Consider the following 18,342-nt stretch of genomic DNA (forward strand, 5'->3'; position numbering starts at 1 on the left):
GGGGACTAAATCTACCCCGTACAGTCGGTAGCAAGGGAAGCCAGGCAGAACACAGTACCTTAAGCGGAAAGGATCCTCCAGCGGTGGCAGTTGTTCCAGGCAGTGGCAGCAGGGCTCGACGTCGGTCAGGGGAGAAGAAGTTCTCGCTGAAGAGCAGAAGAAGAGGGTCGTTGCACTGCCCGGGAAGAAACCAGCCGCGGAGTCCTCCGGTTAAAGGGTTGGTGCCGACTTTCGCGGTATGGGGGTAAAGTGTGGTATTCCGGTTGCCGGGGTGCTTGGCACAGGCAAGGCGGCCACGAGATACCTCAAAGAACGGAAAGAAGGCGAAAACTGGTTGTCCCCACCAGTCAAGGGAAGGAGCCACTCCGTTAAGAGTTCTCCTCGGTCGTCGGGAAAAAGTGGTGAGACGGTTCAGCAGGGCTCCACCGGGTGGTGTCGTCGAAGCAGGTCGGCTCAGCTCTTCCCTCGTCGGATTCTTGGTCCTGTGGCGACTTCTGAAGTCCCAGTCCCCAAAGCCCTGCTTTTATGCAGCAAACCCCCATTCACCCAGCCTAGCTGTCACTCAACCATGCTAAGTGGTGAGCCGGGCGGCTCACCACTTGGGCCAATCAGGACGGAGTGCGACTTGAGTTACCAAGGTAACTCAGTCCAGGGTGCCTAAATCCCCCTCCACCCCTCCTAAGTACCCCAGACAGAGTGGCACCACTTTGGAGGGCTTCTGTGGAGAAGCCCGCCAAAAGTGGAACAAAGGGCTCCACTTTGGGTCAGAGTTACAGAGGCGAACACCAACGCCATTTTAGAATCAAGTTTTGGCAAAAAGTCCCAACCGGAGTTATAAAAATAAATATATAAACCGGTGGTATGTTTAAGGCTACCGTAAATAAATAATTAAATGTGTTAGCCTAAAACAATGGGAAATCCCATAGGGAAATATTCGCGGTCGAATATAAAAAGTAGTTTCCACTGCCACCAGCCAAAACTCGATCAGGGGGGACGGAGACGTGCCCCCTCGACTAACAGACCCTGGGGCAATCGAATTGCCCCAGCCAGTACGTCCACAATATGATGGTTTGTACTGGTTCTGTTCAGGATTCAAGACTAGCAAAGTCTTTGGTGACTTTACATGCCCTGGGAGACAGTAGTCAGTCCCAGGGTATGGAGTCTATGTTGGGGAGTCCCTAGGACACCCCTGGGTCACGGCACAGAGGGTGCTGTGTGACCCACATCACAAAAATACATGAGGCCCTATGGAGTAAAAGACCCCATAGCCCATTCAACACAAGGTTTAACCAAGAAAACACACTTCAACATGTCCAAGAGTGAGGGTAAAAGAGTCTCACTCTTGGCAGGAGAAAAAAATTAAACCCCAGAAATCCAGCAAAGCTGCTGGGGGACTCACTAGGTAGGGAAATTCAGCCTAAACAGAGAATTCTCCCTAACAGATGTGAGGAACCGTTTTCATTGGGACACCGGTGGGAACGCGAGACGGTAGGCCATGTGTTGTTGGGGGCTCGTTTCGATGAGTGAGCAGAGTGAAAACTGCGGAAAATGTATTTTTTTCCCCAAATTTCAGACTTTGCAGGGGTCTCTGGGTAATAAATTGTGGGCCGATTTGCGCAAATCATACCTCTGCAGATTCCCACAGGTGTCCTCTTTTCGGAAATGCATGGGGTTCCCTGTTTTCCTTGGTGGCTTGGACACCCGAGGCCCATATCTGTATGGTGTGCCCGTCTGGAGAAAGTGTGAAATTCAGGTGTCAAAACAGACTAGGGGTTACCTGTGTTTTTGGCTTTCCCCTTGGCGCCCAGGTAGGTGCACCCACACATGTGAGGTACTGTTTTCATCTGGACACCTGTGGGAATGCAGGACGGTAGGCCATGTGTTGTTGGGGACGTGTTTTGATGGGTGAGCCGAATGAAATGTGCGGAAAATGCGTTCTTTTTCCCACATTTCGAACTTTGTAGGGGTGTCTGGGTAATAAATTCTGGGCCAATTCGTGCAAATCATACCTCTGCGTATTCCCATGGGTGTCCTCTTTTCGGAAATGCATGGGGTTCCCTGTTTTCCTTGATGGCTTCGACACCCGAGGCCCATATCTGTATGTTGTGCCCGTCTGGAGAAAGTGTGAAATTCAGGTGTCAAAACAGACTCGGGGTTACCTGTGTTTTAGGCTTTCCCCTTGGCGCCCAGGTAGGTGCACCCACACATGTGAGGTACCGTTTTCATTGGGACACGTCTGGTAACGTGGGACGGTAGGCCATGGGTTGTTGAGGGTGTGTTTCGAAGGGTGAGCTGAGTGAAATGTGCGGAAAATGAGTTTTTTCCCCACATTTCGGAATTTGCAGGGGTGTCTGGGTAATACATTCTCGGCCGATTTGCACAAATCATACCTCTGCGGATTCCCACGGGTGTCCTCTTTTCAGAAATGCATGGGGTTCCCTGTTTTCCTTGCTGGCTTAGACACCCGAGGCCCATATCTGTATGGTGTGCCCGTCTGGAGAAAGTGTGAAATTCAGGTGTCAAAACAGACTTGGGGTTATCTGTGTTTTAGGCTTTCCCCTTGGCTCCCAGGTAGGTGCATCTACACGTGTGAGGTACTGTTTTCATCTGGACACCTGTGGGAACACCGTACATTAGGCCATGTGTTGTTGGGGACGTGTTTCGATGGGTGAGCCGAATGAAATGTGCGGAAAATGTGTTCTTTTTCCCACATTTCGAACTTTGTAGGGGTGTCTGGGTAATAAATTCTGGGCCAATTTGTGCAAATCATACCTCTGCGTATTCCCATGGGTATCCTCTTTTCAGAAATGCATGGGGTTCCCTGTTCTCCTCGGAGGCTTGGACACCCGAGGCCCATATCTGTATGGTGTGCCCGTCTGGAGAAAGTGTGAAATTCAGGTGTCAAAACAGACATGGGGTTACCTGTGTTTTAGGCTTTCCCCTTGGCGCCCAGGTAGGTGCACCCACACATGTGAGGTACTGTTTTCATCTGGACACCTGTGGGAACGCAGGACGGTAGGCCATGTGTTGTTGGGGACGTGTTTCGATGGGTGAGCCGAATGAAATGTGCGGAAAATGCGTTTTTTCCCCACATTTCGGAATTTGCAGGGGTGTCTGGGTAATAAATTTTGGGCCAATTTGTGCAAATCATACCTCTGCGTATTCCCATGGGTGTCCTTTCTTCAGAAATGCATGGGGTTCCCTGTTTTCCTTGATGGCTTCGACACCCGAGGCCCATATCTGTATGTTGTGCCCGTCTGGAGAAAGTGTGAAATTCAGGTGTTAAAACAGACTTGGGGTTATCTGTGTTTTAGGCTTTCCCCTTGGCGCCCAGGTAGGTGCACCCACACATGTGAGGTACCGTTTTCATCGGGACACGTCTGGTAACGTGGGACGGTAGGCCATGGGTTGTTGAGGGTGTGTTTCGAAGGTTGAGCCGAGTGAAATGTGCGGAAAATGCGTTTTTTCCCCACATTTCGGAATTTGCAGGGGTGTCTGGGTAATACATTCTCGGCCGATTTGCACAAATCATACCTCTGCGGATTCCCACGGGTGTCCTCTTTTCGAAAATGCATAGGGTTCCCTGTTTTCCCTGGTGGCTTGGACACCAAGGCCCATATCTGTGTGGTGTGCCGGTCTGGAGAAAGTGTGAAATTCAGGCGTCAAAACAGACTTGGGGTTACCTGTGTTTTAGGCTTTCCCCTTGGTACCCAGGTAGGTGCATCCACACATGTGAGGTACCGTTTTCATAGGGACACCTGTGGGAACGTGGGACGGTAGGCCATTTGTTGTTGGGGGCGTGTGTCGATGGGTGAGCAGAATGAAATGTGCGGAAAATTCATTCTTTTTCCCACATTTCGAACTTTGTCGGGGTGTCTGGGTAATAAATTCTGGGCCAATTTGCGCAAATCATACCTCTGCAGATTCCCACGGGTGTCATCTTCTCGTAAATGCATGGGGTTCCCTGTTTTCCTTGATGGCTTCGACACCCGAGGCCCATATCTGTATGTTGTGCCCGTCTGGAGAAAGTGTGAAATTCAGGTGTCAAAACAGACTTGGGGTTACCTGTGTTTTAGGCTTTCCCCTTGGCGCCCAGGTAGGTGCACCCACACATGTGAGGTACCGTTTTCATTGGGACACCTGTGTGAACGTGGGACGGTAGGCCATGTGTTGTTGAGGGTATGTTTTGATGGGTGAGCCGAATGAAATGTGCGGAAAATGCGTTCTTTTTCCCACATTTCGAACTTTGTAGGGGTGTCTGGGTAATAAATTCTGGGCCAATTTGTGCAAATCATACCTCTGCGTATTCCCATGGGTGTCCTCTTTTCGGAAATGCATGGGGTTCCCTGTTTTCCTTGATGGCTTCGACACCCGAGGCCTATATCTGTATGTTGTGCCCGTCTGGAGAAAGTGTGAAATTCAGGTGTCAAAACAGACTCGGGGTTACCTGTGTTTTAGGCTTTCCCCTTGGCGCCCAGGTAGGTGCACCCACACATGTGAGGTACCGTTTTCATTGGGACACGTCTGGTAACGTGGGACGGTAGGCCATGGGTTGTTGAGGGTGTGTTTCGAAGGGTGAGCCGAGTGAAATGTGCGGAAAATGAGTTTTTTCCCCACATTTCGGAATTTGCAGGGGTGTCTGGGTAATACATTCTCAGCCGATTTGCACAAATCATACCTCTGCGGATTCCCACGGGTGTCCTCTTTTCAGAAATGCATAGGGTTCCCTGTTTTCCCTGGTGGCTTGGACACCGAGGCCCATATCTGTGTGGTGTGCCCATCTGGAGAAAGTGTGAAATTCAGGTGTCAAAACAGACTTGGGGTTACCTGTGTTTTAGGCTTTCCCCTTGACACCCAGGTAGGTGCACCCATACATGTGAGGTAACGTTTTCATCGGGACACCAGTGGGAACGCGGGGTAGTAGGCCATGTGTTGTTGGGGGCGTGTTTCGATGGGTGAGCCAAGTGAAATGTGCGGAAAATGCATTTTTTTTCTCACATTTCGGACTTTGCATGGGTGTCTGGGTAATAAATTCTGGGCCGATTTCCGCAAATCATACCTCTGCGGATTCCCACGGGTGTCCTCTTTTTGTAAATGCATGGTGTTCCCTGTTCTCCTCGGAGGCTTGGACACCCGAGGCCATATCTGTATGGTGTGCCCGTCTGGAGAAAGTGTGAAATTCAGGTGTCAAAACAGACTTGGGGTTACCTGTGTTTTAGGCTTTCCCCTTGGTGCCCACGTAGGTGCACCCATACATGTGAGGTAACGTTTTCATCGGGACACCGTTGGGAACGCGGGGTAGTAGGCCATGTGTTGTTGGGGGCGTGTTTCGATGGGTGAGTCGAGTGAAATGTGCGGAAAATGTGTTTTATTTCCCACATTTCGGACTTTGTCGGGGTGACTGGGTAATACATTCTGGGCCGATTTCCGCAAATCATACCTCTGCGGATTCCCATGGGTGTCCTCTTTTCGGAAATGCATGGGTTTCCCTGTTTTCCTTGATGGCTTGGAGACCCGAGTCCCATAGCTGTATGGTGTGCCTTTCTGGAGAAAGTGTGAAATTCAGGTGTCAAAACAGACTTGGGGTTACCTGTGTTTTAGGCTTTCCCCTTGGCGCCCAGGTAGGTGCACCCACACATGTGAGGTACTGTTTTCATCTGGACACCTGTGGGAACGCAGGACGGTAGGCCATGTGTTGTTGGGGACGTGTTTCGATGGGTGAGCCGAATGAAATGTGCGGAAAATGCGTTTTTTTCCCCACATTTCGGAATTTGCAGGGGTGTCTGGGTAATAAATTCTGGGCCAATTTGCGCAAATCATACCTATGCGGATTCCCACGGGTGTCCTCTTTTCGGAAATGCATGGGGTTCCCTGTTTTCCTTGCTGGCTTGGACACCCGAGGCCCATATCTGTATGGTGTGCCCGTCTGGAGAAAGTGTGAAATTCAGGTGTCAAAACAGACTTGGGGTTATCTGTGTTTTAGGCTTTCCCCTTGGCGCCCAGGTAGGTGCATCTACACGTGTGAGGTACGGTTTTCATCTGGACACCTGTGGGAACACCGTTCATTAGGCCATGTGTTGTTGGGGACGTGTTTCGATGGGTGAGCCGAATGAAATGTGCGGAAAATGTGTTCTTTTTCCCACATTTCGAACTTTGTAGGGGTGTCTGGGTAATAAATTCTGGGCCAATTTGTGCAAATCATACCTCTGCGTATTCCCATGGGTATCCTCTTTTCAGAAATGCATGGGGTTCCCTGTTCTCCTCGGAGGCTTGGACACCCGAGGCCCATATCTGTATGGTGTGCCCGTCTGGAGAAAGTGTGAAATTCAGGTGTCAAAACAGACATGGGGTTACCTGTGTTTTAGGCTTTCCCCTTGGCGCCCAGGTAGGTGCACCCACACATGTGAGGTACTGTTTTCATCTGGACACCTGTGGGAACGCAGGACGGTAGGCCATGTGTTGTTGGGGACGTGTTTCGATGGGTGAGCCGAATGAAATGTGCGGAAAATGCGTTTTTTCCCCACATTTCGGAATTTGCAGGGGTGTCTGGGTAATAAATTTTGGGCCAATTTGTGCAAATCATACCTCTGCGTATTCCCATGGGTGTCCTTTCTTCAGAAATGCATGGGGTTCCCTGTTTTCCTTGATGGCTTCGACACCCGAGGCCCATATCTGTATGTTGTGCCCGTCTGGAGAAAGTGTGAAATTCAGGTGTTAAAACAGACTTGGGGTTATCTGTGTTTTAGGCTTTCCCCTTGGCGCCCAGGTAGGTGCACCCACACATGTGAGGTACCGTTTTCATCGGGACACGTCTGGTAACGTGGGACGGTAGGCCATGGGTTGTTGAGGGTGTGTTTCGAAGGTTGAGCCGAGTGAAATGTGCGGAAAATGCGTTTTTTCCCCACATTTCGGAATTTGCAGGGGTGTCTGGGTAATACATTCTCGGCCGATTTGCACAAATCATACCTCTGCGGATTCCCACGGGTGTCCTCTTTTCGAAAATGCATAGGGTTCCCTGTTTTCCCTGGTGGCTTGGACACCAAGGCCCATATCTGTGTGGTGTGCCGGTCTGGAGAAAGTGTGAAATTCAGGCGTCAAAACAGACTTGGGGTTACCTGTGTTTTAGGCTTTCCCCTTGGTACCCAGGTAGGTGCATCCACACATGTGAGGTACCGTTTTCATAGGGACACCTGTGGGAACGTGGGACGGTAGGCCATTTGTTGTTGGGGGCGTGTGTCGATGGGTGAGCAGAATGAAATGTGCGGAAAATTCATTCTTTTTCCCACATTTCGAACTTTGTCGGGGTGTCTGGGTAATAAATTCTGGGCCAATTTGCGCAAATCATACCTCTGCAGATTCCCACGGGTGTCATCTTCTCGTAAATGCATGGGGTTCCCTGTTTTCCTTGATGGCTTCGACACCCGAGGCCCATATCTCTATGTTGTGCCAGTCTGGAGAAAGTGTGAAATTCAGGTGTCAAAACAGACTTGGGGTTACCTGTGTTTTAGGCTTTCCCCTTGGCGCCCAGGTAGGTGCACCCACACATGTGAGGTACCGTTTTCATTGGGACACCTGTGTGAACGTGGGACGGTAGGCCATGTGTTGTTGAGGGTATGTTTTGATGGGTGAGCCGAATGAAATGTGCGGAAAATGCGTTCTTTTTCCCACATTTCGAACTTTGTAGGGGTGTCTGGGTAATAAATTCTGGGCCAATTTGTGCAAATCATACCTCTGCGTATTCCCATGGGTGTCCTCTTTTCGGAAATGCATGGGGTTCCCTGTTTTCCTTGATGGCTTCGACACCCGAGGCCTATATCTGTATGTTGTGCCCGTCTGGAGAAAGTGTGAAATTCAGGTGTCAAAACAGACTCGGGGTTACCTGTGTTTTAGGCTTTCCCCTTGGCGCCCAGGTAGGTGCACCCACACATGTGAGGTACCGTTTTCATTGGGACACGTCTGGTAACGTGGGACGGTAGGCCATGGGTTGTTGAGGGTGTGTTTCGAAGGGTGAGCCGAGTGAAATGTGCGGAAAATGAGTTTTTTCCCCACATTTCGGAATTTGCAGGGGTGTCTGGGTAATACATTCTCAGCCGATTTGCACAAATCATACCTCTGCGGATTCCCACGGGTGTCCTCTTTTCAGAAATGCATAGGGTTCCCTGTTTTCCCTGGTGGCTTGGACACCGAGGCCCATATCTGTGTGGTGTGCCCATCTGGAGAAAGTGTGAAATTCAGGTGTCAAAACAGACTTGGGGTTACCTGTGTTTTAGGCTTTCCCCTTGACACCCAGGTAGGTGCACCCATACATGTGAGGTAACGTTTTCATCGGGACACCAGTGGGAACGCGGGGTAGTAGGCCATGTGTTGTTGGGGGCGTGTTTCGATGGGTGAGCCAAGTGAAATGTGCGGAAAATGCATTTTTTTTCTCACACTTCGGACTTTGCATGGGTGTCTGGGTAATAAATTCTGGGCCGATTTCCGCAAATCATACCTCTGCGGATTCCCACGGGTGTCCTCTTTTTGTAAATGCATGGTGTTCCCTGTTCTCCTCGGAGGCTTGGACACCCGAGGCCATATCTGTATGGTGTGCCCGTCTGGAGAAAGTGTGAAATTCAGGTGTCAAAACAGACTTGGGGTTACCGGTGTTTTAGGCTTTCCCCTTGGTGCCCAGGTAGGTGCACCCACAGATGTGAGGTACCGTTTTCATTGGGACACCGGTGGGAACGCGGGACGGTAGGCCATGTGTTGTTGGGGGCTCGTTTCGATGAGTGAGCGAGAGAAAACTGCGGAAAATGCATTTTTTTCCCCAAATTTCGGACTTTGCAGGGGCCTCTGGGTAATAAATTGTGGGCCGATTTGCGCAAATCATACCTCTGCAGATTCCCACAGGTGTCCTCTTTTCGGAAATGCATGGGGTTCCCTGTTTTCCTTGGTGGCTTGGACACCCGAGGCCCATATCTGTATGGTGTGCCCGTCTGGAGAAAGTGTGAAATTCAGATGTCAAAACAGACTTGGGGTTAACTGTGTTTTAGGCTTTCCTCTTGGCGCCCAGGTAGGTGCATCCACACATGTGAGGTACCGTTTTCATCGGGACACCTGTGGGAACGCGGGACGGTAGGCCATTTGTTGTTGGGGGCGTGTTTCGATGGGTGAGCCGAATGAAATGTGCGGAAAATGCATTCTTTTTCCCACATTTCGAACTTTGTAGGGGTGTCTGGGTAATAAATTCTGGGCCAATTTGCGCAAATCATACCTATGCAGATTCCCACGGGTGTCCTCTTTTCGTAAATGCATGGGTTCCCTGTTTTCCTTGATGGCTTCGACACCCGAGGCCTATATCTGTATGTTGTGCCCGTCTGGAGAAAGTGTGAAATTCAGTTGTCAAAACAGACTTGGGGTTACCTGTGTTTTAGGCTTTCCTCTTGGCGCCCAGGTAGATGCACCCACACATGTGAGGTACCGTTTTCATTGGGACACCTGTGGGAACGTGGGACGGTAGGCCATGTGTTGTTGAGGGTATGTTTCGATGGGTGAGCCGAGTGCAATGTGCAGAAAATGCGTTTTTTTCCCCACATTTCGGATTTTGCAGGGGTGTCTGGGTAATACATTCTGAGCCGATTTGCGCAAATCATACCTCTGTGGATTCCCACGGGTGTACTCTTTTCGGAAATGCATAGGGTTCCCTGTTTTCCCTGGTGGCTTGGACACCAAGGCCCATATCTGTGTGGTGTGCCCGTCTGGAGAAAGTGTGAAATTCAGGTGTCAAAACAGACTTGGGGTTACCTGTGTTTTAGGCTTTCCCCTTGGTGCCCAGGTAGGTGCACCCACACATGTGAGGTACCGTTTTCATCGGGACACCTGTGGGAACGGGGGACGTTAGGCCATGTGTTGTTTGGGGCATGTTTCGATGGGTGAGCCAAGTGAATTGTGCGGAAAATGCATTTTTTTTCTCACATTTCGGACTTTGCAGGGGTGTCTGGGTAATAAATTCTGGGCCGATTTGCGCAAATCATACCTATGCGGATTCCCACGGGTGTCCTCTTTTCGGAAATGCATGGGGTTCCCTGTTTTCCTTGCTGGCTTGGACACCCGAGGCCCATATCTGTATGGTGTGCCCGTCTGGAGAAAGTGTAAAATTCAGGTGTCAAAACAGACTTGGGGTTACCAGTGTTTTAGGCTTTCCCCTTGGTGCCCAGGTAGGTACACCCACAGATGTGAGGTACCGTTTTCATTGGGACACCGGTGGGAACGCGGGACGGTAGGCCATGTGTTGTTGGGGGCTCGTTTCGATGAGTGAGCCGAGTGAAAACTGCGGAAAATGCATTTTTTAACCCAAATCTCGGACTTTGCAGGGGCATCTGGGTAATAAATTGTGGGCCGATTTGCGCAAATCATACCTCACAGATTCCCACAGGTGTCCTCTTTTCGGAAATGCATGGGGTTCCCTGTTTTCCTTGGTGGCTTGGACACCCGAGGCCCATATCTGTATGGTGTGCCCGTCTGGAGAAAGTGTGAAATTCAGGTGTAAAAACAGACTTGGGGTTAACTGTGTTTTAGGCTTTCCTCTTGGCGCCCAGGTAGGTGCATCCACACATGTGAGGTACCGTTTTCATCGGGACACCTGTGGGAACGCGGGACGGTAGGCCATTTGTTGTTGGGGGCATGTTTCGATGGGTGAGCCGAATGAAATGTGCGGAATATGCATTCTTTTTCCCACATTTCGAACTTTGTAGAGGTGTCTGGGTAATAAATTCTGGGCCAATTTGCGCAAATCATACCTCTGCAGATTCCCACGGGTGTCCTCTTTTCGTAAATGCATGGGGTTCCCTGTTTTCCTTGATGGCTTCGACACCCAAGGCCCATATCTGTATGTTGTGCCCGTCTGGAGAAAGTGTGAAATTCAGGTGTCAAAACAGACTTGGGGTTACCTGTGTTTTAGGCTTTCCCCTTGGCGCCCAGGTAGGTGCACCCACACATGTGAGGTACTGTTTTCATTGGGACACCTGTGGGAATGTGGGACGGTAGGCCATGTGTTGTTGAGGGTATGTTTCGATGGGTGAGCCGAGTGAAATGTGCAGAAAATGCGTTTTTTTCCCCCACATTGCGGATTTTGCAGGGGTGTCTGGGTAATACATTCTGGGCCGATTTGCAAAAATCATACCTCTGCGGATTCCCACGGGTGTCCTCTTTTCAGAAATGCATAGGGTTCCCTGTTTTCCCTGGTGGCTTGGACACCGAGGCCCATATCTGTATGTTGTGCCCGTCTGGAGAAAGTGTGAAATTCAGATGTCAAAACAGACTTGGGGTTACCTGTGTTTTAGGCTTTCCCCTTGGCGCCCAGGTAGGTGCACCCACACATGTGAGGTACCGTTTTCATTGGGACACGTCTGGTAACGTGGGACGGTAGGCCATGGGTTGTTGAGGGTGTGTTTCGAAGGGTGAGCCGAGTGAAATGTGCGGAAAATGAGTTTTTTCCCCACATTTCGGAATTTGCAGGGGTGTCTGGGTAATACATTCTCGGCCGATTTGCACAAATCATACCTCTGCGGATTCCCAGGGGTGTCCTCTTTTCAGAAATGCATAGGGTTCCCTGTTTTCCCTGGTGGCTTGGACACCGAGGCCCATATCTGTGTGGTGTGCCCATCTGGAGAAAGTGTGAAATTCAGGTGTCAAAACAGACTTGGGGTTACCTGTGTTTTAGGCTTTCCCCTTGGCACCCAGGTAGGTGCACCCATACATGTGAGGTAACGTTTTCATCGGGACACCGGTGGGAACGCGGGGTAGTAGGCCATGTGTTGTTGGGGGCGTGTTTCGATGGGTGAGCCAAGTGAAATGTGCGGAAAATGCATTTTTTTTCTCACATTTCGGACTTTGCATGGGTGTCTGGGTAATAAATTCTGGGCCGATTTCCGCAAATCATACCTCTGCGGATTCCCACGGGTGTCCTCTTTTTGTAAATGCATGGTGTTCCCTGTTCTCCTCGGAGGCTTGGACACCCGAGGCCATATCTGTATGGTGTGCCCGTCTGGAGAAAGTGTGAAATTCAGGTGTCAAAACAGACTTGGGGTTACCTGTGTTTTAGGCTTTCCCCTTGGTGCCCACGTAGGTGCACCCATACATGTGAGGTAACGTTTTCATCAGGACACCGTTGGGAACGCGGGGTAGTAGGCCATGTGTTGTTGGGGGCGTGTTTCGATGGGTGAGTCGAGTGAAATGTGCGGAAAATGTGTTTTATTTCCCACATTTCGGACTTTGTCGGGGTGACTAGGTAATACATTCTGGGCCGATTTGCGCAAATCATACCTACGCGGATTCCTAAGGGTGTCCTCTTTTCGGAAATGCATAGGGTTCCCTGTTTTCCTTGCTGGCTTGGACACCCGAGGCCCATATCTGTATGGTGTGCCCGTCTGGAGAAAGTGTAAAATTCAGGTGTCAAAACAGACTTGGGGTTACCAGTGTTTTAGGCTTTCCCCTTGGTGCCCAGGTAGGTGCACCCACAGATGTGAGGTACCGTTTTCATTGGGACACCGGTGGGAACGCGGGACGGTAGGCCATGTGTTGTTGGGGGCTCGTTTCGATGAGTGAGCAGAGTGAAAACTGCGGAAAATGTATTTTTTTCCCCAAATTTCGGACTTTGCAGGGGTCTCTGGGTAATAAATTGTGGGCCGATTTGCGCAAATCATACCTCTGCAGATTCCCACAGGTGTCCTCTTTTCGGAAATACATGGGGTTCCCTGTTTTCCTTGGTGGCTTGGACACCCGAGGCCCATATCTGTATGGTGTGCCCGTCTGGAGAAAGTGTGAAATTCAGGTGTCAAAACAGACTAGGGGTTACCTGTGTTTTTGGCTTTCCCCTTGGCGCCCAGGTAGGTGCACCCACACATGTCAGGTACTGTTTTCATCTGGACACCTGTGGGAATGCAGGACGGTAGGCCATGTGTTGTTGGGGACGTGTTTTGATGGGTGAGCCGAATGAAATGTGCGGAAAATGCGTTCTTTTTCCCACATTTCGAACTTTGTAGGGGTGTCTGGGTAATAAATTCTGGGCCAATTTGTGCAAATCATACCTCTGCGTATTCCCATGGGTGTCCTCTTTTCGGAAATGCATGGGGTTCCCTGTTTTCCTTGATGGCTTCGACACCCGAGGCCCATATCTGTATGTTGTGCCAGTCTGGAGAAAGTGTGAAATTCAGGTGTCAAAACAGACTTGGGGTTACCTGTGTTTTAGGCTTTCCCCTTGGCGCCCAGGTAGGTGCACCCACACATGTGAGGTACCGTTTTCATTGGGACACGTCTGGTAACGTGGGACGGTAGGCCATGGGTTGTTGAGGGTGTGTTTCGAAGGGTGAGCCGAGTGAAATGTGCGGAAAATGAGTTTTTTCCCCACATTTCGGAATTTGCAGGGGTGTCTGGGTAATACATTCTCGGCCGTTTTGCACAAATCATACCTCTGCGGATTCCCACGGGTGTCCTCTTTTCAGAAATGCATAGGGTTCCCTGTTTTCCCTGGTGGCTTGGACACCGAGGCCCATATCTGTGTGGTGTGCCCATCTGGAGAAAGTGTGAAATTCAGGTGTCAAAACAGACTTGGGGTTACCTGTGTTTTAGGCTTTCCCCTTGGCACCCAGGTAGGTGCACCCATACATGTGAGGTAACGTTTTCATCGGGACACCGGTGGGAACGCGGGGTAGTAGGCCATGTGTTGTTGGGGGCGTGTTTCGATGGGTGAGCCAAGTGAAATGTGCGGAAAATGCATTTTTTTCTCACATTTCGGACTTTGCATGGGTGTCTGGGTAATAAATTCTGGGCCGATTTCCGCAAATCATACCTCTGCGGATTCCCACGGGTGTCCTCTTTTTGTAAATGCATGGTGTTCCCTGTTCTCCTCGGAGGCTTGGACACCCGAGGCCATATCTGTATGGTGTGCCCGTCTGGAGAAAGTGTGAAATTCAGGTGTCAAAACAGACTTGGGGTTACCTGTGTTTTAGGCTTTCCCCTTGGTGCCCACGTAGGTGCACCCATACATGTGAGGTAACGTTTTCATCGGGACACCGTTGGGAATGCGGGGTAGTAGGCCATGTGTTGTTGGGGGCGTGTTTCGATGGGTGAGTCGAGTGAAATGTGCGGAAAATGTGTTTTATTTCCCACATTTCGGACTTTGTCGGCGTGACTGGGTAATACATTCTGGGCCGATTTCCGCAAATCATACCTCTGCGGATTCCCATGGGTGTCCTCTTTTTGGAAATGCATGGGTTTCCCTGTTTTCCTTGATGGCTTGGAGACCCGAGTCCCATAGCTGTATGGTGTGCCTTTCTGGAGAAAGTGTGAAATTCAGGTGTCAAAACAGACTTGGGGTTACCTGTGTTTTAGGCTTTCCCCTTGGCGCCCAGGTAGGTGCACCCACACATGTGAGGTATTGTTTTCATCTGGACACCTGTGGGAACGCAGGACGGTAGGCCATGTGTTGTTGGGGACGTGTTTCGATGGGTGAGCCAAATGAAATGTTCGGAAAATGTGTTCTTTTTCCCACATTTCGAACTTTGTACGGGTGTCTAGGTAATAAATTCTGGGCCAATTTGCGCAAATCATACCTCTGCGTATTCCCACGGGTGTCCTCTTTTCGGAAATGCATAGGGTTCCCTGTTTTCCCTGGTGGCTTGGACACCGAGGCCCATATCTGTGTGGTGTGCCCGTCTGAAGAAAGTGTGAAATTCAGGTGTCAAAACAGACTTGGGGTTACCTGTGTTTTATGCTTTCCCATTGGCACCCAGGTAGGTGCACCCACACATGTGAGGTACCGTTTTCATCGGGACACCTGTGGGAACGGGGGACGTTAGGCCATGTGTTGTTTGGGGCATGTTTCGAGGGGTGAGCCAAGTGAAATGTGCGGAAAATGCATTTTTTTCCTCACATTTCAGACTTTGCAGGGGTGTCTGGGTAATAAATTCTGGGCCGATTTGCGCAAATCATACCTATGCGGATTCCCATGGGTGTCCTCTTTTCGTAAATGCATGGGGTTCCCTCTTTTCCTTGCAGGCTTGGACACCCGAGGCCCATATCTGTATGGTGTGCCAGTCTGGAGAAAGTGTAAAATTCAGGTGTCAAAACAGACTTGGGGTTATCAGTGTTTTAGGCTTTCCCCTTGGTGCCCAGGTAGGTGCACCCACAGATGTGAGGTACCGTTTTCATTGGGACACCGGTGGGAACGCGGAACGGTAGGCCATGTGTTGTTGGGGGCTCATTTCGATGAGTGAGCCGAGTGAAAACTGCGGAAAATGCATCTTTTTCCCCAAATTTCGGACTTTGCAGGGGCATCTGGGTAATAAATTGTGGGCCGATTTGCACAAATCATACCTCTGCATATTCCCACAGGTGTCCTCTTTTCGGAAATGCATGGGGTTCCCTGTTTTCCTTGGTGGCTTGGACACCCGAGGCCCATATATGTATGGTGTGCCCGTCTGGAGAAAGTGTGAAATTCAGGTGTCAAAACAGACTAGGGGTTACCTGTGTTTTAGGCTTTCCCCTTGGCGCCCAGGTAGGTGCACCCACACATGTGAGGTACTGTTTTCATCTGGACACCTGTGTGAACGCAGGACGGTAGGCCATGTGTTGTTGGGGACGTGTTTCAATGGGTGAGCCGAATGAAATGTGCGGAAAATGCGTTCTTTTTCCCACATTTCGAACTTTGTAGGGGTGTCTGGGTAATAAATTCTGGGCCAATTTGTGCAAATCATACCTCTGCGTATTCCCATGGGTGTCCTCTTTTCGGAAATGCATGGGGTTCCCTGTTTTCCTTGATGGCTTCGACACCCGAGGCCCATATCTGTATGTTGTGCCAGTCTGGAGAAAGTGTGAAATTCAGGTGTCAAAACAGACTTGGGGTTACCTGTGTTTTAGGCTTTCCCCTTGGCGCCCAGGTAGGTGCACCCACACATGTGAGGTACCGTTTTCATTGGGACACGTCTGGTAACGTGGGACGGTAGGCCATGGGTTGTTGAGGGTGTGTTTCGAAGGGTGAGCCGAGTGAAATGTGCGGAAAATGAGTTTTTTCCCCACATTTCGGAATTTGCAGGGGTGTCTGGGTAATACATTCTCGGCCGTTTTGCACAAATCATACCTCTGCGGATTCCCACGGGTGTCCTCTTTTCAGAAATGCATAGGGTTCCCTGTTTTCCCTGGTGGCTTGGACACCGAGGCCCATATCTGTGTGGTGTGCCCATCTGGAGAAAGTGTGAAATTCAGGTGTCAAAACAGACTTGGGGTTACCTGTGTTTTAGGCTTTCCCCTTGGCACCCAGGTAGGTGCACCCATACATGTGAGGTAACGTTTTCATCGGGACACCGGTGGGAACGCGGGGTAGTAGGCCATGTGTTGTTGGGGGCGTGTTTCGATGGGTGAGCCAAGTGAAATGTGCGGAAAATGCATTTTTTTCTCACATTTCGGACTTTGCATGGGTGTCTGGGTAATAAATTCTGGGCCGATTTCCGCAAATCATACCTCTGCGGATTCCCACGGGTGTCCTCTTTTTGTAAATGCATGGTGTTCCCTGTTCTCCTCGGAGGCTTGGACACCCGAGGCCATATCTGTATGGTGTGCCCGTCTGGAGAAAGTGTGAAATTCAGGTGTCAAAACAGACTTGGGGTTACCTGTGTTTTAGGCTTTCCCCTTGGTGCCCACGTAGGTGCACCCATACATGTGAGGTAACGTTTTCATCGGGACACCGTTGGGAATGCGGGGTAGTAGGCCATGTGTTGTTGGGGGCGTGTTTCGATGGGTGAGTCGAGTGAAATGTGCGGAAAATGTGTTTTATTTCCCACATTTCGGACTTTGTCGGCGTGACTGGGTAATACATTCTGGGCCGATTTCCGCAAATCATACCTCTGCGGATTCCCATGGGTGTCCTCTTTTTGGAAATGCATGGGTTTCCCTGTTTTCCTTGATGGCTTGGAGACCCGAGTCCCATAGCTGTATGGTGTGCCTTTCTGGAGAAAGTGTGAAATTCAGGTGTCAAAACAGACTTGGGGTTACCTGTGTTTTAGGCTTTCCCCTTGGCGCCCAGGTAGGTGCACCCACACATGTGAGGTATTGTTTTCATCTGGACACCTGTGGGAACGCAGGACGGTAGGCCATGTGTTGTTGGGGACGTGTTTCGATGGGTGAGCCAAATGAAATGTTCGGAAAATGTGTTCTTTTTCCCACATTTCGAACTTTGTACGGGTGTCTAGGTAATAAATTCTGGGCCAATTTGCGCAAATCATACCTCTGCGTATTCCCACGGGTGTCCTCTTTTCGGAAATGCATAGGGTTCCCTGTTTTCCCTGGTGGCTTGGACACCGAGGCCCATATCTGTGTGGTGTGCCCGTCTGAAGAAAGTGTGAAATTCAGGTGTCAAAACAGACTTGGGGTTACCTGTGTTTTATGCTTTCCCATTGGCACCCAGGTAGGTGCACCCACACATGTGAGGTACCGTTTTCATCGGGACACCTGTGGGAACGGGGGACGTTAGGCCATGTGTTGTTTGGGGCATGTTTCGAGGGGTGAGCCAAGTGAAATGTGCGGAAAATGCATTTTTTTCCTCACATTTCAGACTTTGCAGGGGTGTCTGGGTAATAAATTCTGGGCCGATTTGCGCAAATCATACCTATGCGGATTCCCATGGGTGTCCTCTTTTCGTAAATGCATGGGGTTCCCTCTTTTCCTTGCAGGCTTGGACACCCGAGGCCCATATCTGTATGGTGTGCCAGTCTGGAGAAAGTGTAAAATTCAGGTGTCAAAACAGACTTGGGGTTATCAGTGTTTTAGGCTTTCCCCTTGGTGCCCAGGTAGGTGCACCCACAGATGTGAGGTACCGTTTTCATTGGGACACCGGTGGGAACGCGGAACGGTAGGCCATGTGTTGTTGGGGGCTCATTTCGATGAGTGAGCCGAGTGAAAACTGCGGAAAATGCATCTTTTTCCCCAAATTTCGGACTTTGCAGGGGCATCTGGGTAATAAATTGTGGGCCGATTTGCGCAAATCATACCTCTGCATATTCCCACAGGTGTCCTCTTTTCGGAAATGCATGGGGTTCCCTGTTTTCCTTGGTGGCTTGGACACCCGAGGCCCATATATGTATGGTGTGCCCGTCTGGAGAAAGTGTGAAATTCAGGTGTCAAAACAGACTAGGGGTTACCTGTGTTTTAGGCTTTCCCCTTGGCGCCCAGGTAGGTGCACCCACACATGTGAGGTACTGTTTTCATCTGGACACCTGTGTGAACGCAGGACGGTAGGCCATGTGTTGTTGGGGACGTGTTTCAATGGGTGAGCCGAATGAAATGTGCGGAAAATGCGTTCTTTTTCCC

General features: G+C 50.3%; 1 protein-coding gene across 13 annotated transcripts in view; it reads right to left on the reverse strand.

Moving 5' to 3' along the window:
• The window catches only part of PITPNM3 (PITPNM family member 3), a 6,156,742-nt gene that overhangs the window by 4,448,325 nt on the left and 1,690,075 nt on the right, over window positions 1-18,342 (reverse strand). The gene's annotated exons all lie outside the window — the stretch shown is intronic.

This window comes from Ambystoma mexicanum, chromosome 9 (assembly GCF_040938575.1).
Source record: "Ambystoma mexicanum isolate Mex_15411 chromosome 9, UKY_AmexF1_1, whole genome shotgun sequence".
NCBI classification, from domain to species: Eukaryota; Metazoa; Chordata; class Amphibia; order Caudata; family Ambystomatidae; genus Ambystoma; species Ambystoma mexicanum.